Below are 26,158 nucleotides of genomic sequence, written 5' to 3'. Positions count from 1 at the left end.
AAAATCCCCAAGCTGTTCCCTCAGGGGAAACTAATGTATTTTTCAAACCTCTGGGCTGATGAGTGGGTGTGACTGTGGCAGTTAATAATTTTGTTCCATTTTTGAGGGGGATCAGGAAGAGTGAATTTTCTTCCCTTGTGAGAAATTCTACTCCCTCCCCATGACCAGTTGAAAACCAGACATTCTAATTGTGTCTCATTCTTGTCTCTCTCACTTCTAGTCCCATGTTCAGGCCTCTCTTCCTTCCTCTTCAAGTGAGCCAGATCAAGCTCACCCCTTCTTGCTGTGGAGAGACCCTCCCCAAATCCCTTCTAGTATCCCAACTCCTCAAGTCGGCTCTCCCTGACTTAATTTCTCGTTCTCCGACTACCATCTCGGACTTTGTATTCATAGTCACCTATTGCAAGTCACCTACTGCACTGTAGTACCTTCCGATTTACTGCCATGAACTATTTAAGTGCCTATTTAGCCAGCTTTCCATAGTCTTTCTCCCATTTGTAAATTAATTTGTTTGTCTCCCCAATTAAAAGGTAAGCTAGAGGGCAGGGATCATGTTTACCAACTACATTGTATTGTACATTCCCAAGGTCATAGTACAGTGCTTTGCACACAGTAAATCAATCAATGATATTTATTGAGCACTTACTGTGTGTAGGACAGTCTAATAAGTGCTTGGGAGTGTACTGTACAACTAAATTAGCAGCCACGTTCCCTCCCCATGACAAGCTTAGAGACCAGAGATAATTACTATTGATTCATTGATTGACTGATCTTGCCTTTTCCCACATGCTTAATGCAGTGCTCTGCTCCCAGAAGATATTCAAATATTGTTGACTTGTGGCAGGGAGAAAGGAAGTAAGGCCAGGTTGAATAGTGAGTTCCCTTGGTGGGAAGATGGGTAAGTTTGTCTGCAACGTGACTTTTCAGCCCATGGAATTTGGAGTGTACTGGATGTAAGTGGTTCTGTTAGAATAGCTTTTCAAGGCTGGCACTGTTCCTGTGATTGAAATCTGGAGGCAGTTTCCCAAGACCACTGTAGGGAAGGGAGGGAGAAGGCAGAAATTAAGCACATCTGCTCCTGTCTTAAATTAAAGGAAAAAAAGAAGGCTTTCTTCCAACCTTAATTATAGCTACACAACAAGAGCACATTATAGCAGCACCGCCTACTGCTGCTCGTGTAAGATCTGGTTGCCTCTAGGAGCCAACTGTGCACAAGACTGAATTTTTACAATTTTAATGTGGCGGGTTGCAGGGCTGGAGGTTCACAGGAAGAGGAGTTAAAAGTCTGGGGGACAAAAGAGGGGCAGTCTGCCCTTCTTATGCATTAAAATCTGAGGTGGTTGGTCCATTATGGAATGAAGCAATTTTTAGTAATTGAAGAGATTAAAATGGGTGAGTTGATGTTTGGTAATTGGCAACTGTGCTGGCGGTGACTTTAATCACTGTTGTTTTGCTCTGGAGAAGCAAGGAGTGGAAAGAAACTGACAGGGCACTGAAGATAGCCCTTCCTCCTCTTCCTTGATGGGGTTTTCGATGGTGGAGTGGCCGCTTTTCTGAGAAGGATGGCTATTGGTATTTGGAAGGAGATCCTGCCTGTCTACATGGGAGCCCCTCTGCACAATTCCAAACCATATCCTGCCTGTTTACATGGGACCCCCTCTCCACAACTCCAAACCACAGAGTTTGAGGGGAGGGCAAACAGGTGGGGAGGGGACTGCAATTTTATTTTCTTAAATTCTCTCACAACCCATTTTGCGAAAGGGGTCAGGATTGAACCTCATAAACTCCTAGTGGGCAGGAAACATGTCTGCCAATTCTACTGTATTCTACTCTCTACTCTCCCAAACACTCAGTAATGTTGGTATTTGTTAAGCGCTTACTATGTGCTGAGCACTGTTCTAAGCGCTGGGGTAGACATAGGGGAATCAGGTTGTCCCACGTGGGGCTCACAGTCTTAATCCCCATTTTACAGATGAGGGAACTGAGGCACGGAGAAGTTAAGTGACTTGCCCACAGTCACACAGCCGACAAGTGGCAGAGCTGGGATTCGAACTCATGAGCCCTGACTCCAAAGCCCGTGCTCTTTCCACTGAGCCACGCTACTGTGTTCGACACACTGTAAGCTCTCAATACCATTGATTGATTTTTTTCATAGGTGATTTTGAAAACTAGAATCTAGTGCCTTATTGGAAACTTAATCAAACTCTTACTTGGGTGGATGGACTTTTTAACTGGGCTGAGGGGACTGTGGAAGGAGGAGAAAGTTATTGCATTCTTACTAGGCCTCCAAAGGCCTGATTGGCCCTTCTGTGGATTATGTACAGGATAGATCCGGTTCCCCTTGTTCATTTTCCTGGCTGTGTCTTGACTTTTCCTAGCTAGTCCCAGCCCTGGGCATAGAGCCTAGACTTTCCCCAACCACCAGTCCAACTCTTGCCACTGGATGCTGACTCTGGTCAGGCAGGAATCCATTAATAATAATTATAATAATCATAATTACGGTGTTTGTTAAGCATTTGTTATGTGTCAAACACTGTTTCTAAACTTGGGGACACAAGTTTCCGCCCCTGTCTACATCTCCGCCCCTGTCCTCTCCCCCTCCCTTCAGGCTCGCATCTCCTTCTGCCTCCAGGACGTCTCCACCTGGATGTCGGCCCGCCATCTAAAACTCAACATAAGCAAGACTGAGCTCCTCATCTTCCCTCCCAAACCCGGTCCTCTCCCAGACTTCTCTATCACCGTGGATGGCACGACCATCCTTCCCGTCTCTCGGGCCCGCAATCTCGGTGTCTTGACTCGTCTCTCTTGTGCACCCCACATATCCTATCCGTTACCAAGACCTGCCGGTTTCACCTCTACAATATTGCCAAGATCCGCCCTTTCCTCTCCACCCAATCGGCTACCTTACTGTTACGGGCTCTCGTTATATCCCGGCTAGACTACTGTGTCAGCCTTCTCTCTGACCTCCCTTCCTCCTCTCTCGCCCCGCTCCAGTCTATTCTTCACTCCGCCGCCCGGCTCATCTTCCTGCAGAAACGATCTGGGCATGTCACTCCCCTTCTTAAACAACTCCAGTGGTTGCCTATCGACCTCCGCTCCAAACAAAAACTCCTCACTCTAGGCTTCGAGGCTCTCCGTCACCTTGCCCCTTCCTACCTCTCCTCTCTTCTCTCTTTCTACCGCCCACCCCGCACGCTCCGCTCCTCTGCCGCCCACCTCCTCACCGTCCCTCGGTCTCGCCTATCCCACCATCGACCCCCGGGTCACGTCCTCCCGCGGTCCCGGAACGCCCTCCCTCCTCACCTCCGCCAAACTGATTCTCTTTCCCTCTTCAAAACCCTACTTAAAACTCACCTCCTCCAAGAGGCGTTCCCAGACTGAGCTCCTCTTCTCCCTCTACTCCCTCTGCCATCCCCCCTTTACCTCTCCGCAGCTAAACCCTCATTTTCCCCTTTTCCCACTGCTCCTCCACCTCTCCCTTCCCATCCCCACAGCACTGTACTCGTCCGCTCAACTGTATATATTTTCGTTACCCTATTTATTTTGTTAATGAATTGTACATCGCCTCGATTCTATTTAGTTGCCATTGTTTTTACGAGATGTTCTTCCCCTTGACTCTGTTTATTGCCATTGTTCTCGTCTGTCGGTCTCCCCTGATTAGACCGTAAGCCCGTCAAACGGCAGGGACCGTCTCTATCTGTTGCCGACTTGTTCATCCCAAGCGCTTAGTACAGTGCTCTGCACATAGTAAGCGCTCAATAAATACTATTGAATGAATGAATGAATGAAAGTTAAATTGTTCCACATGGGACTCACAGTCTAAGAACGAGCAAGTAGGATTTAATCTCCATTTTACAGATGAGGTAACAGAGGTTCAGAGAAGTGATTTACCCAAGGTCACGCAACAGACACGTGCCAGAGCCAGGATTAGAATCCTCATCCCAGGACTGGGTTCTTTGCACCAAGGCATGCTGCTTCCTGTGGCCTAATGGAAAGAGAACGAATAATGCCGGGTAATGTAAAAACACCTGGGTATTGGATTGTTTTTCAGCATGTTGGTATGATGCAGGTACAGTACCTGGTCTTTACCTGAAATGCCCTCAAGGCAGTAAACACTGTAGGTTCATATTACTTTTTAATTATTTCCACCATATGAACCTTCTTTTGAAAGAGTGAATACTCAGTGTATTCATGTAGTTTTCAGTATAACAAACTAGTCATTTTGAAATGAAACTCTGGGAAAGGTTCAGACTAGGTGCAGCTGTAACAGACAATTCCTATAGTCTGCACTGGGATGACAGGATAATCCATATATGGCTCTAGAAAAATAGGAGGGGGCTTTTTTGCAAAAATAGTGCTCAAAATCTATTTGGTAATGACTTTAAAGGAAATAAAGGCCGCAGTGTGGTATTTCATTTAAGAAAAGTTGGCTTTGAAATATCCCAGAATTTTTCACGTGAAAATTCATCTGTCCTGCCAACTTTATAGGGAAAATACTTATTTTAAAGTAGCATCAAATGGTCTTGGTTTATCACAGTGCAAATCTGATAATTCCATTAATACAAAGTAATAGTTCCAAATTTTCAACTTAAAATATCTCACCTGATTTTCTTAGAATTTGAGCCTTGTGTGTGCTAGACACCATGGCAGTGACTGAGCATTAAACTGTGTGCGAAGATCATAGTTCAAACTTAGAACTACTTTTTTTAAACTACTTTTGTACTTATGTCCCTTGTGTAAAGTAACACTCCCAGTTGTCTTGAATAATAATCAAAATGTCAGTGGAGATCATTTAATATTATAAGAAAGTGAATGGATCCATCAGTGGTATTTGAGTGCTTACTGTTTGCAGAGCACTGTACTAAACCTTTGAGAGTTCAGTAAAGTTGGTAGATATGATTCCTGCCCACATGATTTTATTATCTATTGGAGTAGTCAGACACTGAAACAAGTGAAACGGTAAATGATGAATACTAAAAATCTTTCCCCCTTTCAGGGTCGTAGCCGGAGAGTTTCCAGTACTCTACCAGTCTCGATTATGGGAGGGAGAGTCAAGCAGAGGCATGTCAATTCCATTCCTAGCTTGGGCAGTGGCTAGCGAGTGGCTGGCACTCTGCTACAAAACTCACCTGTGCCGGGCAGCAGAGGCATGGGAGAGAGTCGAGGGCGGAAACTCTAGTTTATTTCAGGGAAGAAGGCAATGGTAAGTCACTTCCGTATTTTGACCAAGAAAACTCTGTGGATCCACTACCAGAATGATTGCAGATGGAGGTGCGGGGCCTGGGACAGATGAGTCCTTGGCATCGCTATGGGTTGGAGATGACTCGATGGCATAAGACCAGACAAAAATCCTTAGTGCAACATTTGGAGTATCTTCAGGTCTAAGGTTTTTCTGGATTACCTCTTGATATGTTTTGCAGTTTGTAGATTGGATGAAAAATGATACGGGGTTAGGTATATATTGGGCAGTTTTTCAGAATTGTTCAGAGTGTTACCACTTCTCTGCAATCATCTGTTAGAGAAGGGCAATTCTTAAGCTGTTTTAGAGAGCAGGGAAAAACTGAGGCTTTCTGACCCTAGAGAGAGCTTTATGTAATTGGCCCAAGGTGACTTGTAGAGCTAGAATTAGCCTGGTTCTTTTGTCTGGTGCCCTCTTTGTTACACTGGAGGTTTTCAACCAGGGGTGCTTAAAAGGATCGGACTGGCCGTAGTCCTAGTCAGACAGGTTGGGATTATATCATTGCATTTCCTTGGTACCAGCTGCAAATTCTGCAGCTCTGCCTCAAACAATCTATAGTATTTATTGAGCACCCCGTTTGTGCGGAGTGCTGTGCTAAGCTTTTGGGTCAGTACAGTGAGTTGGTACCATTACCAAGCTGCTTCTTGCTGGGCTCCCTGCTTAGGTGAGAGAACCTAGTGAGAAGGAGAGGGCCATGAGATGAGGAACTGCTGTGATAAGTATCAGTTCTCCAGGTTTGTGCTTTTGCAGGGGATACAGCAGACGAGGTGTCACCTAGGGTTTACTGTTATGACTGGAATATTCTTGTGTGAGAAGAAAATATAAAAAGAGATCTCTTGAGGGGGGTGTTTTTTAAGGGGAAATTTTGGTCTCAAATGTATCTTGTCTTTTGTTTAAGCTACCTCTGCGGGACAGATTTTGGTAATCAATAGGCCCTTATTCAGGCTTGTGGTGGGTGGTTCAGTAGTAAACACTGGTGTTAATTATTATAATCTTGACTATGCTGGTAGCCTTTTGAAGTTGATTAACTTTGAGAAAGAATGCTCTTTGCTTAAGGGGTAAGTCAACTCTCTGAATTAATTTGTAACCGATAAAGATTCTGTGTTGTTTACAAGATACCTCTTTTACTTTATTTGGTAATTTCAATAAAGATTTTAAAAGTGGTTTTTTTTTGGAGTCAGTAACCTTGGATCCTTAGACTGCATTTCCTGCTTGCCTGACAAACTGTCTTTCAGTTACCTGCCCAGGCGAGCTGTAGTGTTTAAAATAATCTTCCACACCTACCTTCTCCTCTACCTCTTCTCACACAGCACCATTATGCAAACATGTCTGGCACTTATTGGAGTGATAAAACTTCTCCTCTGAAAACAGCACAGGAGCAAGGCTGGATAGGTACTCATGGAGGACCCAAGTGCTTATCCCCCCTTTTTTCCTCCTTAGTAGTATTTAAGTGCTTATTAATTGCATTGGGGTAGATACAAGATAGTCAAGTTGGATACAGTCCTTGTCGCACATGGAGTTCACATTATTAATCCCCATTTTGCAGATGAGGTAACTGGGCACAGAGAAGTTGTGACTTGACCAAGGTCAGACAGCAGACATGTGGCAGAATTGGGACTGGAACCCAGATTCTTCTAACTCCCAGGCCCATGCCAATGCTACTTCATGTCTTAAGTCATGTAGCTGAGGAGATTTTTGCACCGAGAAAGGTAGAAAAAAATGTTCCAAGTGCTTCCAGCAGCAATTGATTGGCTTTAATGGACGTTGGTGCACAGATTTGTAAAACTTAGGGAATCTTACAGCTGAAAAATCTTAGGCTAGAGGTAAGGAAGTGTGTGCTCAGCAGGGAGATAGAGTAAAAAGGGTGTGAGATTTTATGCACACAGGGCTGAGTTGCTACCCTGCTTAGAGATGGGGGGGTGAATGAAATGAGCCCATCAGTTACCTTGGCACGTTTGTGTATCCTCACTTATGTGTATAATTGCTTGCTTTACTTTTTAATGAATTGCACTGTCCCTGTGGTTCTATTCCCTCTACCTATTACATATTTGACAATTTTAGGTCTGCCTGTCTCCCCAACTGGATTATAAATTCCTTGAAGGCAGAGACCATGTCTTCTGTAAGTAGTTCTTCAGGGTCTGCTTCAGAGCTGGGTGAATAGTAGGTGCTCAGATGCCATTGGTGTTGCTGTGGATTTCTGGAAACATTCCTGGCCATAATTCTGTGATGATTGTATTGAGAGTCCAGAGGCAAGGTTGTGGTCAAAGGCATTATGACTTGACTGTGTTTGAACTTTTTGACGAATTTCTGGTTTTTGGAAATTCCCTCTCTTACCGCCTTTCATCCCCACCCTACCCCCAAGAATCTTACTCAGCAGCTTAAGAATGGAATTTCACTTTATTTGTAGATCAGGGCTCTTGTTTTGCTGGGTGAACTTGGCCCTAAAATTTTCCTTTTGCCTCCTGTGACCAGGAAGTCAGTTCCAGCCTGCAACAGCTCCTTGGTTAGGGGGAACTGAGACAGGAGCTGGGTGACACTAAATGTGTCCTTCATTCTACTTGGGTTGGGTCTGGATGGGGCTGGGCTAAGATTGGTCCATGGGGTACCATTTCTGGTTGGAATAAAGAAGCAGTGTGGCTAATGGAAAGAGCATGGGCCTGGGAGTCAGAAGGACATGGGTTCTAATTCCAGCTCCTCTACTTGTCTGCTGTGTGACTTTGGATAATTCCCTTAACTTGCCTGTGCCTCAGTTACCTCATCTGTAAAACAGATTGAGACTGTGAGCCCCATGTGGAACATGAACTGTGTATAACCTGATTACTTTGTATCTAAAGCAGAGCTTAGAACAATGCCTGCCACCTAGTAAGTGCTCAACAAATGTCCTAAAAAATCATAATAAACAAAACCAGAAATACCTCAAACTTGCTGCAAACACAGTGCCTCTGACTCTGTTACACAAAACAAAACAGTTAGACAGTTGGTTATGGGCCTGTGTGCTTTCTGGGACTACAAGTCCCAGCATCCCACACAGATGGCCACTCATGTGTGCCACATGGATGTGGCCCGGCCACCTCCAGGAAGTAAGTTGGGAGAACTTTCCAATGAAGCCAAGGTTCTGTGGGAGTTGGGACACAGGGTTGAGAGTGGCTTGCTCTCCTTAAACCTGGTCTGAGCTGTTCCCTGGGATTTTGGTTCATGTGAGGATATCTGTCAGGCTGGAAGTAGTAGTAATAGTATTCACTAAGTGCTTAGTAGGTGCAGAGTACTGTATTAAATGCTGGGAGAGAATGCACTGGGGTGAGTTAGAAAACGATCCCCGTCCCACAGGAATTGTCTGTCCCAACCTCCTTCAAAGACAAAGTTTGGGGCTCAGAGGAATGTGAAGTGAGAGTAAGAAGAAAGGCTGGGGGGAGGGAGAGATGGTTTTAGAAAACAAATCATGCTTCATTGGCAGACGGAGCCACCCTGCCTTGAATGATCATTTGGAGCAGACACCAGGCACCAAGTTTGCATGATTACAGGATTTTCCGATCTTTCAAATAAGTATCTTTCTATTTTTAAAAGAGTAGGACCCAGACAACTCAGAAGAGTAATAAAACCTGGCACTCTCAGGGCCCAGGAAGTAGGTTTGCTAAAGACCAAGGTTCAACCTGGCCTCCTGAGCTTACGGCTTCTGGTCTACGGGAGTAATTTCTCTGGAAAATGTCCTGTAGCACTGCTAGTTGAGTGGCAGTGAGAGGGGGCCGGTTATTTGCAGGGGGAGGGGAAGCTGGAAGGTAATGCTGAATCTTATTGCTACCGGGCCTTGGGCCAAGAGGCTACTTAGTGCTGGTCGTGTAACTAAGCCCCAGGGCAAATTTTTTCCCTTTAAAACTTGCATGGCACACAGGCTGGTATCTTGCCTGCCCTCCCTCAGAGCTTACTGTTAGTTAGGTCGAGGTTGTATTCAAAGGAGCAGCCTTTGATCATAATCAACAACACTTGAGCTTGCACAAGAACTGGACTGGATGATGGGGTTGAGGGGGTGGTGATGGGGTTGGGAGTGCGGCACAGAAATTCATCATAAAATGGAGTGATTCCTGCACGTCTCAGGATTTACTACACTCTTGTTCATGGCAGGACCTATGTCCTAGATGAGTTTGCACAGTCCTACAGAGGGATGCAGAACAGAGGTGAGAACAGAGGAAGGTTTAGTTGCAGGGTGGCGGGGGAAGTGGCAGACAGTCCCAAGACCTAAGAATGCCTTCTGGAATCAGTAGCTTGGGTCAATCAGACAGTAGGTGATCTGGGGTTCATTATTGGTATCAGCAACAGTGAGCGTCGGTTGGGTATAGAGCCTAGTGCTAGGTGCTTGGAGATAGAATGAAACACAAATTGAAGATGTGATCCCAGGGAGAAAGCAGATATAGTCAGAGAGGAAGAGTATACATGTGTGAAGTATTCTCTCAGCTCTGTTATAATGCAGGTTTACGCCAATGCATCCTGTTGGACATGGTTGCACTGCAGTATCAGAAGAAATGGTTTGCGCACCTGGGCATGGTTAGGAACCAGTGTGTACTAACTATTGTGGGTTTCCCACTCCCAGGGATTACAGAAAAGCTGGGCATACATAATTTTGTGTATTTATATATTATCTAATATGTTATAATGTATACATTTTATATATAATAAAGATGGATTTTGGTATTTATATTTGTCTCCTACCAAACCATATTTTAGGATGAACCTGCAGTTCACAAAATTCATTCAATAGTATTTATTGAGCGCTTACTATGTGCAGAGCACTGTACTAAGCGCTTGGAATGAACAAGTCGGCAACAGATAGAGACAGTCCCTGCCATTTGACGGGCTTACAGTCTAATCGGGGCTACAGTATTAAAATGAGAGTAAAGGTTCATTTGGGAAAGAGAAAAGGGAAGAGTCGGGGATGGGGAAGGTGTGGAGGCTGAAATAGATCCCCCAGTTAGGTGGAACAAGATGAATTTAGAAACCCAAAGGTCTACAACAGGGGAGTCATTGGAGGGGCTTGAGGAGGAGGACAGGTGGGATGTGGGCTGAGCCGCCGCGGTTGGTGGACATGACGTTGGCAGCAGAGTTAGTTTGAAATGAGCTGGGGATTGTAATGTTGTGAGCAAATAGATAAATGGAGAACACTGTTAGACGCTCTGGGTAGAATCAAAATAGTTCTCCACCTCTCTGGCCTGCATAATTCCTCAAACGCATCTCAGCCTGGTCCGAGATGACCATTCGAGCCACTTTGGCCTAGTGGTCAGACTGAGCCAGGTAGGCACTGGTGGTAGAAATGTGCAGAGAGCTCACCACATGGTACAGGACCTCGAATGCAAACTTTTTGCCATCATTTAGAAATGAGGCTTGGGGCATTCTGGGAAGTACTCTTGGGAAGATAATAAGAGCATCAGTCAACAAAGCCCAGGGGTCCATCTGACTCAGTATTCTGCCTGGCAGTCACAGCCTTCTTGTCTAACTGCAGAAACACCAGCAGTTACCTCGAGTGCATTTTGGTGCATGCTTCTGGCTTGGTTTGGATGGCTTTAATTCTGATTTTTACCTTCCTTAAAAGCATCATGAGGTGTGGATGGCTTTAATTCTAATTTTTACCTTCCTTAAGAGCATCATGAAGTGATGCAACTTTCATAGGATTCTCTCAGCGGATCATCATTGGATGATCTTAGGTTGCTGTTTGAATCTTTTCCCAGCCCTGTGGGCCGCCTAGCAACCAGCCCCAATTTGCTTCCTTATCTTTATCGTAATATTCCCTTTGAAACCATCCTGGTCTTTAGGCATAACTATGTTCCCGGCTGCTGCCACCTGTCTCAGTCTCTTTCATTCTCAGTCTCTTTCATGGGCTTCTCCTGCCTCCCACCCCCAAACTGTGGGAGTCCCTCAAGGCTTAGTTCTGGGTCCCCTTCTGTTCTTCATCTACACCCACTGCCTTGGAGAATTTTTTCACCCGCATGGCTTCAACTACCAACTCTATGTGATGATTCCCACCTCTGCATCTCCAGCCCTGATCTCTCCTCCTCCACTGTCCTGTATTTCCTCCTGCCTTCAGGACATTTCTCCTTGGATGGCCCACTGACATTTCGAACTTTAACTTGTCCAGAGCAGAAGTCCTCGTATTATCACCCACACCCCATCCTCTCCCTAACTTCCCTATCACAGAAGACGGCACTACCCGTCCTTCTCATCTCACAAGCCTGTAACCTTGGCATTATCCTCAACTCATCTATCTTATTCAGTCCACATATTAAAACTGTCCCCATATTCTGTCAGTACAGCGTTCACAACACTGTTAAAAATTCTCTTTCCTAGTCATTCAAACTGCTACCATGTTAATCCAAGCATTTACCCTATCCCAGTTTTTTTTAAAAGTGGTATTTGTTAAGCACATACTTTGTGCCAGGCACTGTACCAAGCACTGGGATAGATAGAAGTAAATTAGTTTGCACACAGTCCATGTGCCACATGGGGTTCACAGCCTCAACCCCCATTTTACAGATGAGGTAACTGAGGCACAGAGACATGAAGTGACTTGCCCATGATCATCCAGCTGATAAGTGGTGGAGCTTGAATTAGAACTCAGGTCCTTCTGACTCCTAGGCCTGAGCTCCATCCATTAGGCCGTCCTCCTTCTCTGCCTAGTAGGCCATGCCTTGATTACTGTATCAGCTTCTTGCTGACCTCTCTGCCTCCTGCCTCTCCCCACTCTAGTCCGTTCTTCACTCTATAGAACCATTCAGTCCATGTTCCCCACTCCTCAACAACCTCCAGCGGTTGCCCATCCACCCCCCACATCAACCAGAAATTCCTAACCATTGACTTTAAATCATTCAATCACCTCGTCCCCTCCCATTTTACCTCTTCAGTCTGCACATTTTGTTCCTCTAATGTCAACCCACTCACTGTACTTTGATCTCATCTATCTTGATGCTGACCCCTCGCCCACATCCGGCTCAGGGATGTGCCTCCATCCATGACTCCCTCCATCTTCATGCCCGACAGGACGTTCACTCTCCTCACCTCCAAAGCCTTATTAAAAACACATCTCCTCCAAGAGGCCTTCCTTGACTGAGCCTTCATTTCCTCTTCTTCCCATTCCCTTCTGCGTCATCCTTGCTCTAGGATTTACACCCTCTAGTCACCTCTCCCTCAGCCCCATAGCACTTATATGCATATCTGTAATTATGTATTTTAATGTCTGTCTCCTGCTTTAGACATTAAGCTCATTGTGGGCAAGGAATGTGTCTACCAACTCTGTTATATTCTTCCAAGTGCTTAGTACAGTGCTCAGCACACACTTAGTGCTCAATAAATATGATTGATTGATTGAGCACTTCCTCCCCACTGCTTGCAATGTCTCTGACAAATGACAAAATGACCTCCAGGGCCAAAAGAGGGACCTCTGCAGGCCCAACCTGCCTTTGGATTTAGGTTTGATCTTTCTTTTGTGGAGGATGATCTTAGGCTGCAAAAGCATGGCCTAGTGAGGAACCGGTGGGGCCAGCAAATGGATGGTAAGTGGTCTTTTCAGGGTCAACGTCACACTTCGGCCCTGTTCCCTTGGGAGCCTGGGCTGTAGCAAGGGGAGGGACCAGGCTAAACTTTGTGAACCACCCATAGCGCTCACGGACAACCAGCTGGTCACCCTTCTAACTTTCTCTTTCTAGATGTAGATCAGGAGGCAGGTCTGAGTCAGGTGGCAAGGGTGCAGGGAGTGTTTTCCTGCAGAGCCGTGGGGTGTCGCCTGCTGCTGGAACCCGCCTCTGTTGCTGGTGGAACTTGTGCCCTTCCCCCACGGCTGGCTTCCCTGAATGGCAGTGTAATTGGCCCTCACCGTTTGTCATTGGGGTAAAATTTGGGCCTTCGATTCAGGAATTCTTGACAAATGTTTTTATTTGTTCCTGAAAACAAGCCTTTCCCTTTGCTCTAGTCATTCCGACTCAGTTCATTTTGTGCGTCTGTCAGTCGGTGGGGGCAGGGAAGCCCCGGGCAGAGTCGCGTCCTGGCAGAGCATCAGGAGCAGTTCAGCTTCCTGCAGCCAGGACCATAAACTGTATAATTTTTCCACGGAGGCCTATGCATTACAGAAATGAAAATTCTTTCTCTGACAGCATTCATTGCTTAGCATGCGGCAATTTGGCTGTCAGGAACAGCTGGCCCCGTGGGCTGGGACAATGGGGGAGGCGAGACAGCGAGAAGGAAGTGCTCACTCCAATCGCCCACTGAGAGCATTGGGTTACAGAGGCCGTCATTATCCACAGACGGCAAAAGACGGCACAGGCCAGGAAGATGCAGCTTCGTGTCTGAGCAGGAGCCTGTGGCTCAGTCATTTAGAGGTTGTTTTTTTTTTGCTGAATGAAGCATAAATTAAAAACACACAAACCTCACATCCTGTGCCACCGTGCTCACATTTTGGCTCTCACCCATTACATTAAGTTGAGCTGAATGTTATCCATTTGGAAGTCAGCATGAAAGGGAAAGTAAGTCCTCTCTGTTAAGGTGTAATTTTACCTATGTGTGTTTGTGTATGTGCACGCGCGAGAAGAATGGGCTCTAAAAGAATGTCTTAAAACCCCTGCTCTTTTCACTCAAACTCTTGGTTTTGCCAATGGTTTAGTTGCCATGCCATAGTTTCAGCTGTGAAGCCAACAAGAAGATGGCACCTTTTATCCCACATTAATGTCTTTATGTGGCCTGCTGGCTAGTTGGTATGCATTTTGGCGAGCAGCCAGGGTGTGTTTAGGACATAAACCTTGTTTATGTTTAAACCATAAACCTTGGGTGTGTGTCGGCAGACCTGCTTCGGGCTCTCCTCCCCTATCGATTCTCAAGCTTCACCGAGCATGATCTAAGCAAAGAGCATCCTTAAATGACAGAGGAGACAGCTGTCTGTTACAGTGGGACATATTTGCCGGGTTGATCGGCGCCAGGTTTTTCCACATTAACGTATTCTGTAATGTACACAGCCGTAACATTTCTCTGAAGCGTTTTTCTTTTTCTCTGGCAAATTTCTCATAACAACTTCAAGACTTGTAATGCCAGTATATGCTGGGCACTTGATGGAAAGAAAACTGTTATTTCTAGACTCCATTGCTTAGTCTTGCCAGGGGAGGGATTTGAGAAGAATTGAAGAGGATGACAGACATGTCCATTTTAGGTGACCCTTTTTCCAAAGCCAGCTGGATATAAGACTTGCAAGGTGGAGTCCGATGAGTTTTTGCTGCAGCATACTGGTAGATGGTTGGTTCTGAAGCTTTTTCTTTTCCTTTCTTTCCTCCCCCTTTAAATCTGTTTCCCCTTTACGTGATAGAGGCCTAAGTTCCAGATGTTGTTTTGGATTAAAAGAGTGTGCGGAAAAAAAATAAGCTTTCTTAATGATAATAACAGAGTCAGACTGGCTGGTTCTGTGCTGACAGGAAAATGGAGAGATAAAAATTCCATTAATGGTGCATGCACTGCCTAAGTAGCCAATAAAACAATGCTGTCTTCACTGGAAACTAGTCCCAGATTGGCAATGATCAGTGCCAACTGCAAAAGACAACAGCTGCAGAGAATGACAGAAGTGTTAAAGTAAAAACTATATGTTAAATTACTAGAATGGGGTGTGTCTTTTTGTTCCTCCTTGCCTCTCCTTTTCCCCTTCCCCTTTACTTCCCAATCGGCTTCTCCCTCTTTTGAGAGAGTTAAGCTTCGTGTTTCAGAGATTCCAGCATGTTTGAATCAATTCAAAATGGTCAAGTTTAAGAAGGAGTGGCCTAGGGCTGTTAAAAAAGGGTTGGGTTTTTAGTGCTTATCCTGTCTCCAACAATGAAATTTGTTAGACTTGTGAAACTAACCTTCAATCCACAGAGCTTGCTAACCACCACATCAATCCCAAAGTGTAAAATGTCTGTTCTATGCCCCTCTCCCCTTCAGGTCTAAAGCATTGTGAGTCGTCCCAAAGCAGTCCAGACGTGGGTGAGCTCTGTTCCCAGAAGCAGGGCTCTGGGGTAAGGTACTCCTTCTCCCTCATCCCACAGTATTTCCCAGAAATAAATCCAGAGGTCACCTAGCCTAATAGCTGGAGAGAAAGGAGGATAAAGAGAATCAGTGCATGCATGCATCCATGTCTTCATGCCTTCAGGAAAGCAGCGTGGCTCAGTGGAAGGAGCCTGGGCTTCGGAGTCAGAGGTCATGGGTTCGATTTCCGGCTCTGCCACTTGTCAGCTGTGTGATTGTAGGCAAGTCACTTAACTTCTCTGTGCCTCAGTTACCTCATCTGTAAAATGGGGATTAACTTGAGCCTCACGTGGGACAACCTGCTTACCCTGTATCTCCCCCAGCGCTTAGAACAGTGCTCGGCACATAGTAAGCGCTTAACAAATACCAACATTATTATTCCTGTCAGAGGAATGACAAGGCTGGAGTGGAAGTAGCCAGGTCAGCATCCTGAACTGAGTGCACCTCTTAAAGATATGCTGATAATAGTGATGGTCTTTACCAATCCACAGTCATTTAGAGGTGGGGTGGGGACAGAGTGAAAGATACTGTACTGAACCATAACTCTTTAGTTATTCCCATTGGGTCCTAGGCCTTAATCAAGGTCTCTCTCGAGTCGTCAGACCACCCCTGCGATAAGTGATGAATTCCCCTTGGGTCTTAAGGGGCCCGTCCACTGACAAGTGAGTTTCGGGCTCTGATATTTATTTGTGTTTAGTGTTTGAAACTGACAGCCTGAATGCAGTATTTTTGTGTTGTTAAAGAAAGTTAATGAACCACAGGCAACATGAGCGTTAGATCCACCCTGTTGCCCGAAAACCATTTTTTGTGCTGTTTTTGTCTTTTTCTGTGGCACCTCCTCCCCCTGCAATTACAAGTTTTATTAAACCAATTCTTTTCGGAGACAGATTTTTGAATAAATATTGATATAGATTCATGTTGTTTAGAAACATTCTTTTTACATTTTAATTGTAACCAAAATGTTGATAGTCCCAGATCTTGAAGAAATTTGTGATACCTGTCCTGACCTTTGATTCATCTTTGCGAGGCACATCGAATTGAAGAGAAGTACAGATGTCTTTTAATCAAAGACACTTAATTTCTTCTTCAGCTGTCTAGTGCACTCTTTTTCTTTCACCGTGGAAGACAGGCGTTGTATTAGTTTTAAAAGAACTAGGAAATAAAAAGAGCAGTTCCCAGAGGAAAATGATTCTTATGAATATCTGATTTGACATCTGATAAAAAGGTCACAGTTATGCTAAAAAAAACTCTAAAGATCTGACAGGTTCTGATGAAGAGCAAAATTCTCTGCCATGTGAGAGAGCTCCATTCCTAATGCATTTTAATTATTTGTATTCACCTGATAATTTTCTCTAAGGCACCCATCCCTGCAAAATGCCTGGTATCCCACATTGTTGGACAAAGAACCACTGTGTTAAATACTGTGTTAACCTCCCCCCACCCTCTAAAGCCCACACATCTGAGTTGGTGATAATTATATTAGAACAACAATTCACTTTGAAGTTGTCAATCGTTCAGTATATGTTAAGCAAATTTTCAGTGTTTCAGAGTTAAATGGAGGGGGAAAAAAGCCCGGATGTCGCTGGCTTGGGTCCAGTCAATTTTGGAATGTTGGAATTTTTAAAAATCCTTCTTCCAGGCGACTTGGATTAATGCTGTTTTTACCCTTGCAGAGACCTGCTTTAGGAAGAATGTGACAAAAGTGAAATGGGTTAATCTAATTACAGAGTATAAATGGAATGAATATAAATTAGGTTAAAAAGTCTAAGAGCAATGTGGAGGTAAAAAAAAGTTTTGTTCCTTTTCATGATCCTGTAACAATTATGATATTAAATGTTTACCGTGTGTTAAGCAAGGGGGTATAAATACTTACAAGAGGATCAGATTGGGCAATCTCTGTCCCACAAGAGCCCAGAGTCTGAAGGAAAGTTATTTTGTCCACATTTTACAGATTAGGCATAGTGAGGCTGTTCTTGCAAAAGGAAAGTTAAAAGTGGCATCAGGTCATCATTTTTTCCCCTCCCACCTATTATAAGGGAAGTTGTAAGGCTTACTGATGAGGATTGCTATTATTATTATTGTTCAGTGCTTAACAGTGTTTCAAAAAGTATTCTAAGACCTGGGGTGGATGCAAGATAAATAATACACAGTCCCTGTTCCACATAGGGCTCATAGTAGAAGGGAGAACAGGTATTGAATCCCCATTTTACAGATGAGGAGGCTGAGGCACAGAGAAGTTTAGTGATTTGCCCGAGGTTACCCAGAAGGCAACTGCCAAACTGGGATTAGAACCCAGGTTCTCTGATTCCTAGGTCCATGCTCCTTCAACTGAGTCACGAGTGGAAGAGTCATTCCAGGGCTGCAGAATAAATCTTGAATTGTTAATCCCCAGGGTTAAAGACCAGAGAGCCATGATCTTCAACAGAAATGGAGTGGCATATTGATTTTTGTGCTTCCTTTTGAGTTTTATTCAGAATGATTGATAGTTTGACAAATTAGCATATGCCCAAATTCAAGGGGAACAGCACTGTGGATTTTCACTACTTTTAATTCCGTCTGCCTCTTCCTATTTACTGGCTCTGCTGGGCCTTCCTGAAATCCATCATCTAAAATAATCTCTCCACAGCAAAGCAGACACGAGCCTCAGCCGTTAACGTTTATCTTTCACACTCTTCCTATAAGGTGTGGCCTTTTAGGATTTCTTAAATTTGTTTTCTCTACTGAGTGTGGTTCACAGAGCAGGGGTGAAGGGAGAGGATTTGGGAGTGATGGCATTAGCTAAGAAAGGGATAACCGTTGAACATTTGATTGCCATTATGGAGTCTTATTTTAACTTAAAGGCTGATCAGTGGTGCAGGCTTGAAGTCTTTCTCTTTCTCTAAAACGGGGCTTTTCTTTTAGCTGTCAAAATAGCACACAGGAGTGGTATTTTTTATAGCTATTACGAAGTCTCGAGATTCAATCTCACATTGTGAGATTTCTGCCAATTGAGAATTTGGGTTATTGATGGGAAATAATAGGATTGACGCTGCATCTAAATATGGAACTCTTCTATTAACCATCGGGCAATTTGCTTCTTAAAAGTTGTGATCTCGAAACAAGAGCGAACGATGCTTCAGTTTATGCTGGTCTAAATTAATCATAGATGTAGATCTCGAAGGATTCGGTAAAGATTTCTTTTAAAGGAATGTATTAACCCATCCCAACTTTAGCATTTTAATTTACAAAATTAGCTGCTTGAGATTAATTCCTGAAGAGAACTTCTAGAGCCACTTGCTTCCAGATGGCTCAATCAATCAGCCAATCAATCAATGGTATTTATTGAGTGCTTACTATGTGCAGAACACTATACCAAGTGCTTAGATGAGTACAGTGTAATAGAGTTGGTAAACCCATTCCTTCCCCAAAAGGAGCTTACAGTCTTCTGGGAGAGGCAGAAATTAAAATAGATTACATATATGTACATAAGTGAATATCAAGTGCTCAAAGGACTCTTTGACAATTAAAATGACCATTTCCTTTATTGGGTATAACATAACACCAGGAGTGTAGAGGTTGATTTTATTTGAGTAAACTGAATGCTGAGGAGTACCAGGGGAGATGAACATTTTCTGAGTTCTCCTACCTCAAGGCTAGGCAGATTAGACTAGTTTAGTAAGGGAATCTCCCTTTAAAAAGATAGCAGAGACTGAAAGCCCACAGGGAAATTAGATTGAAGGTCAGTCCCAATTACAACAGCTCTGCCCTATTATTTTTTTTTATCGTGTTAAGTGCTTGCTGTGTGTCACATAGCTCTAAACTCTGGGATAGGTCTAAGTTAATTAGGCCGGATTCAATCCCTGTCCCGCGTGGGGTTTACCATCTAAATAAAGAGAACAGGTACTTAATCTCCATTTTACAATTGAGGAAACAGGCACAGAGAAATGAAGTGACTTCCCCATGGTCACACAGTAAATGGTTGGCAGAGTTGGGATTAGAACCCAGGTCTTCTGACTCCCATAGCTGTGCTCTTTCCATTTGGCCATGCTGCTTCTCTTGATCATGATATGAAGTAAGCCTCTGGCAGCATTTGACATCTGAATACACCTTGGATAGAACTGTGCTTTGCTCTAGGAGGTGGGCAGAGGAAAAGCCCAGGAATTGTGCCTTGGTCCAGTCAGACAAAGTCAGACAAACTTTTGCTCTAGTCACTGATTTCCTGTGGCTCTGTTTCCCTCCTTCACTCTCTCCCTCATTTCCTTACCCCATTTTCCTTTCCTCTCACCACAAAGTAGTGTCAGGACCTGACAGTAGGCTGAGTTTCGCTGGAGTGCTGGGGGTCTGACACATGTTGGGGCCCTGCTAAAGAGGAAGGCCTCTCCTTCCCCCACCTCACTTGTTCTCAACAGGTTTTGTTGTCTCTATGTGCCCATGCTCTGTCTCGATATATTCTTCCACCCACCTGTTGGCTGGCCTATCCTTTACATAGTCATATCTAAATTGCCACCTATCACCATCCCATCTCTGCAGGGACAGGCTAAAAGCAAACACATGTGGGATGGAAACTTAATCTCCAAATTGGGTGCTGAGGAATTAGAGGTAACTTCTCTGGGGTGGAAGATTTCTGCCTTCTTGGGAGGGATAGAGGGTTTTAGGAGTTTCAGAGGAAAACTGTAAAGCAGTTGGAATGGAGAAGATCTTGCATCTTTTCCTAAGAATATTCTGTTATGTCTAGGATAGCAGTTTTAGGGCTCTCCCAGTCCTCAATAGACTAAAGTTTAGGAAACTGTAAGCCAAGAGTTTAGGAAACTCTAGACTATAAGCTCCTTGAGGGCAGGGAATGATTCTACCAACTCTATTGTACTGTACTTTCCCAAGTGCTTAGTACAGAAATCTACACGCAGTAGGTGCTCAATAAATAACATTCAAACACAAGACTGCACCCTGCACCCTGATTTCCAAATGTTTTCTGTGGCGCTTGCTGTCATTTGGTAGTGTTTTAGGGTGGTAAACCTTCATATTAGGGTGGTAGGTTTTACCTGTGCCTCTCCACTCTACAGTTTCTCCAATCTGGGGTGGAGGGCAAAGAGGTTGATATGAAGAATCTTCTTCAGAGAGGCAACTTGGCGTTCCCACTCAAGCCTGGTGGTGGATGCATGGTTGATTTGAGCAGGACAGTGGTTTAACATTGACTTAGTCCTCTTAGATTTTTCATGAAAAGGGGACACTAGCCTTCCCATTCACTAATAGTGCCAACCTGTGAAAATCTGAATCCCTTCCAGGGCCGAATCACATTCGTTCCTGACTTCTAAACATTTACTTGTAGTAGGTAACAATTCAGTCTAGTCAGGTAAGGCTGAGATAAGGTAAGGCTGATTTCATTTATGCAGTCAGGTGACCATATTTATTGAACACTTAACTGTGTGCAGAACACTGAACTAGCACTTGGGAGAGTGCAGTATAACAATAAATAGACACATTCCTTGCCCACAATGAGCTTACAGCCTCGGGGTGGGGGGGAAGGGGGACGACAGACATTGATATAAATAAATTACAGATATAATATGTTACAGACATATAATTTAGGGTGGGCAAAATCTCCATAGGGGAAAGGTGGGCTGGTACAGAAGTCTTGTGTTTATGATGGGGGGGGGGGGCGGTGTTTTATAGGGCTGTGCTATACAGAGGAATGAGGGAAGCATGCTTCTCCATCTTGTTTTGAGGCCTGGTGAAGTGTAGTAGACTGAGGGTCTACTACAAATGGACTTTACTCTCAGGGTGGTCATTGGGTTGGTGACCACAGTGGGAGTTTGTTTCCAGCATAGCTGGAAACAAGTTCTAGCTGGTGTTGAGGAATGGCATCATCAGAGAGTCTTATGCCCCTGGTGTGGTGTTCTAAGAGCCCATCAGCAATCCTTGCTTCTCTCTTCGAGGCCCTGTTGTGTTGTTGGAGCCTTCCTAGACTCCCTCCCACTCTATCTAGGCACACACATACACAACCCCAGAGCAGTGCTGAGGAAAGCAGGAAACCAGACGTGTTGCTAGAAAACCAGAAAATCTGGTTCCAAACCAGACGAGTGGCATCCTTGTTCAACACTTGTAAAGGTGCTTTGAGATCGCCAGACAGTGAAAAGTGCAACAGAATTGTTTGTGTTGGGCGGGGGTGAGTGGGTGGAGGAAGGAGCCCGAGTCCCTGAGCAGTGAACTCAAGGCTATTAGCCATGGGAAGTACTCGGTTCGATTCCAGCAGGTGCTGATGTAGACATGAACGCCGATCAGAACACACTTAGGAGGTGGGTTTGGTTGCTGGGTGGATTCTGTTCTGGGAGCCCAGGGTATATGGGTGTTGGACAAACTCAACCCGTCCTCATCCCTGCATCTCCAGGATTCCCACCCTCCCCAGCTCATTGATTTTGCCTGTGGCAACAGTTGGGAGTAAAGTTCTGGCCAAACAGGAACGGCCTCCAGGAGTTAGAGACATTCCAGGGCTGTGTGTAGTTAGGTGGCCCCACAGTGAAGATTAAAGGGTCGGAAAATAGAAGCAGTGAGGGAAAGGTCAGGGGAACTGGGATACAGAGCCTGGAACAGCAAAAGCTGGTGGGGGGGCGCTGAGTGAGTCGGTAACGGGCCTGGGCTTATTAAGTGCCGTGGACCTTAGGATGCTCCCAGGTTTGGAGGTGAATGATGGCTGGCAGAGAGACTTCAGAGAATTTATTATGAATCTCAGTTTTTCATTTGAGACACCCCCCCCCCCAACCCCTAGAGACTCTCGGACCCATGTCTCTGAATACATACTATTGATTATCGATCAATTGAAATGAGCTGAAATTACTGCATGAGCGGAAAAGCAGCGTGGTTTAATGAGAAGCAGTGTGGCTTAGTGGGTATAGCGTGGGCCTGGGAGTCAGAAGAACCTGGGTTCTAATCCTGGCTCAGCCACATATCAGCTAAGTGACCTTGGGAAAGTCACTTAACTTCTCTGGGTCTAGGTGAGATGGGATGAGAGTTTGAGCCCCGTGTGGGACAGGGACAGTGTTAAACCTGATTAACTTGTATTTATCACAGTGCTTAGAACAGTGCTTGGCACGTAGTAAGCACTTAACAGATACCATAATTATTTATTATTATTAATAGTTCTTTTCATTAGAGGACGTTACTGACTCTGAGAATGTTCCATCCTGAAATGGGCATCCAAGAGGGTTGAGAAATCCCCAGCCTCTGGAAATGTGCTGCAGGCCAGAGGTGCACCTGTTTGCAGTGGTTTAATATCTTCCCCTTTGCTTGAAGGCAGAGGGATGGATCAAATGACTCATTAAAGCCACTCCAAATCTTTCTCCATAGCTGCACTTAAATGCTCCATATATACTTTGCACTCTGAACCATTTCGCAGCCTCACTTATGACTGGGGAAATTGAGGTAGAGAAGCGAAGTTCTTCCCACATACGTACAACAGAACATGGTGGCCTAGCTTTTGGGAGCCCAGCAGAAGGCCGAGACCACCAAAGACCAATCCAAGGCCTGGCTCTCCCAGTTAGAGGAAGAAATGATTAAACCCACCGAGCTGAAGTGCCTAACTGCCTAGATACAACTGCTCACCCCAAAGCACCTGCCAATTCTTCAAGTTCTGTCTCTCCACTCCTTTCTATTTTGAGTAGAGCCTCCTGAGCAGCTTACATTAGCATTAAACCTTTCTCTTTTGTTCCTGAAACAGGCTGAGACTTGGCATCTGCTCAGTAGATTGGGTAGAAACTGTTCTCTCCCATTTAATTGTATCAAGTGACAGTATTTATTGTGCACCTCCTCTCTAATCTGTAAACTTCTTGAGGGCAGAGATCATGCCTTTCAACTCTGTTGTACTCTCCCAATCGCTTATTAGAGTGTCCTGCACACAGTAGACACCATTGACTGATTGTAGAACACCATCCTACGGGGACTCGAGACTATGTAGAGTTAGAAGGCAGAATTCCTGCCCTCAAGGAGTTTATAATATAATTTGTATGCTACCAAATGATTTCAGGGATGTTCTATACACAGTAGATGTGTATTCTCCTAAAAGCTTAATACAGTGCTTTGCATGCAGTAAGCGGTCAATAAATACTGTTGATTTATTGATTGAAGAGCACAGTCCTAAGTGTTCTGGAGACTGCAGTAGAACTAGAAATCTCAATTCATTTCCTCAAGGAGTTTATAATCTAGCTTGTGGACTGCCAAATGAGTCCACTGATGTTCTGAACAGAGTAGGTGCCCAGATACCGATCGCAACGATGAGAGGAGAGAGAACACAATCACCAGCTAAGCCAAGTTACCTGGGGTCAGATCAGAAGGGATGGGTGTCCTGTTGGCTTCCAGTCAAATTTGCTCTCCTAATTCACCTTCACTGGCCTTCAGGTCTTTGGAGATCTGTCCCAAGTAGAAAATTGGGAAAGGAAAGTTAAAGAATTAATGAGTTACAAAAGAGGAGATGGTTATAGGAAGCATGATTTGTAAATTTTAACGGTGATGCATTCTCCTGTGCTGCTCTTCCCTCCAATTGAGGGTGTGTTTGTGTGTCAGAAATTTCCTCACTTCTTCAACGTATTTAAATCATTTTAGAGCTTATTCCTTTCTGAATTGCGTAACAATTATGTTGCAGAGGCGACAGGAAATCATTTTGTTTCAAGACTGTAGGCCACTCTTTGACTCATACCCATGCACACAGGAGTTCTCTCCAATCGTGAGACAGCTAAAAGAGTATAATAATGATATCTTTAATTTGTAGAGCAGTTATCTCACTTTATCCACACATCATTAATGTTGGTATTTGTTAAGCGCTTACTACGTACCGAGCATTGTTCTAAGCGCTGGGGTAGACACAGGGGAATCAGGTTGCCCCACGTGGGGCTCTCAGTCTTAATCCCCATTTTACAAATGGGGTAACTGAGGCACCGAGAAGTTAAGTGACTTGCCCAAAGTCACCCAGCGGACAAGTGGCCGAGCAGGGATTCGAACCCATGACCTCTGACTCCAAAGCCCGTGCTCTTTCCACTGAGCCACGCTGCTTCTCTACCATCCCTGTGAAGCAGGGGCAAGGCAGATATTAGCATTCCCACTTTACCGATGAGGAAACTGAGTCACAGAGCAGTTAAGTGACTTGTTTGAAATTCATACTTTGGACCAGTGGTAGTACTGGCTTTCCAGACACAGGCTCTTTCCAAGTAGCCATATTAAGCAGGAAAGAGAGGATTTGGGGACAGTGAAATATGGCCATTTACCAACTAGAGCCCCAGGTTATGGTGGTCGTAGGACTTAATAAATGCCATCATTATATTTAGGGCCTGATGTTTTTTGTCAAATACAGAGAGATAGCACATATCCTAGGGCTGTTCCAGGTTGTGATGTTCCGATTTTCTCTAAGAGGAAGGGAAGCAGTCAGATATCCACTGCTGAGGGGATAAGGGGAAATGGCGGTCGGGAGTTCAATGTGCTAGTATTCCTAGATGCTGATTTAAGACTAATAACTTCAAGTTGCATTATCTGAAGGCTGAAATGTAGTGGTGTGGCAGGAACTTCTAGCTTCTGGTTTCTCTTCTGTTTTGGCTTGGTTCTGTGACTGGGCAACTCGCTAACTTAGTCTGTGTCTCATCCCCAAATGATCACTGTGCAGCTTCCCCGGAGGGGTTGCTGGGAGAGTGAGGGCTTTGGGATAGAAAGCTCTCGAGATGCCTCAGATAGAGTAGGACCCTAACATGCAAGGAGGCTCCTTCCATCATTTGGATTATTTCCATTCCTGGTCACTGGTCAGAGGTTTCACTCGTTCCTTAAATACACTACAGCAAGAGCTAAGATCATTTTGCCATCTTGAGCACCCGATTCACTAACATGTAAGGAGGGAAGTAGGAGAAAGGCCAAACTTTAGGTGAGTGATTTTAAATTTTGGTTTTGACCTCTTTGTTCACCACCAGGAAACTCCAGGTCACTTAATTTTGGCCTTTACATTTTGATTAGTGATAATTATTGTGATGTGTGGTAATCGCTTACTATGTGCCAAACACTGTTCTAACCTCTGAGATAGACACAAGATAATAAGGGTGGACATAGTCCCTATCCCATGGGGGACTCTCAGGTCTAAGTGGGGCGTGGCTGGGGGGGAGCAGATATGGAATCCTCATTTTACAGATTAGGAAACCGAAGCACAGAGAGGTTGAGGCATTTGCCCATGCTTTCACAAGCAGGCAAGTGGCAGACTGAGATTAGAACCCAGGTCTTCTGACTCCCAGGTCTTTGCACTTTCCACTAGGCCATGCTACCTGTTTTTTTTACTCAATATCCCCAGGATTCCCAGTGGCCTGTGTGAAACACGCTTGGAGTAATAGTTGAGGTATTTGCAGTGCTTACTATGCTGCTAAAAGTGAGGGTAAATACAGGGTAGTCAAGTCAGATACAGGGGTTTACAGTCTAAGTAGGAGTGAGAACAGGTATTTAATACCCATAGTACAGATGGTGAAACAGACATAGAGAAGTGAAGTGACTTGCCCAAAGTCATGAAGCAGGCAAGTGGAAGAGCTGGGATGGAATAGTCTTGGACAACAAATAAGAAGTAAAAAATGATCCCTGCCCTCCAGGAGCATTTTTCTTTTGTGGGAGATAGTGACCGTAAATTGGAGAGTATACCTTATTCACCCAGTTTATTCTCTAACTTCTTTTGGTGGAAAACTACCGAGGAGGTTTTCTCCTAGCCTGCTCCTTTGAAGTTTTATAGCTCTCACCAACAATCACCAAAGGTATTTAAATATGATGTATTATCTTCACCCACTTAGATTGTGAACCTCTCATAGTCCATGCAGAGCATCTTAGTCTGATTTTATATCTGTGCCAATGTTTGGTACAGGGCCTTTCACATAATAAAACTTAATTAAATGTGAGTAATAATGATACAGTTAC

General features: G+C 44.6%; 1 protein-coding gene and 1 non-coding gene across 4 annotated transcripts in view; both read left to right on the top strand.

Annotated features, from left to right (window-relative positions):
- The window catches only part of ACVR1 (activin A receptor type 1), a 96,040-nt gene that overhangs the window by 12,848 nt on the left and 57,034 nt on the right, over positions 1-26,158 (top strand). The gene's annotated exons all lie outside the window — the stretch shown is intronic.
- LOC114814423 lies at positions 4,987-5,124 on the top strand. The gene has a single exon (XR_003762221.1). It is a non-coding gene; the product is annotated as a small nucleolar RNA SNORA7 (small nucleolar RNA).

Source organism: Ornithorhynchus anatinus, chromosome 9 (genome assembly GCF_004115215.2).
Source record: "Ornithorhynchus anatinus isolate Pmale09 chromosome 9, mOrnAna1.pri.v4, whole genome shotgun sequence".
In the NCBI taxonomy this organism is placed as follows: Eukaryota; Metazoa; Chordata; class Mammalia; order Monotremata; family Ornithorhynchidae; genus Ornithorhynchus; species Ornithorhynchus anatinus.
The sequence above is the reverse complement of the archived record's forward strand: the minus strand, read 5'-3'. Positions and strand labels throughout refer to the sequence as shown.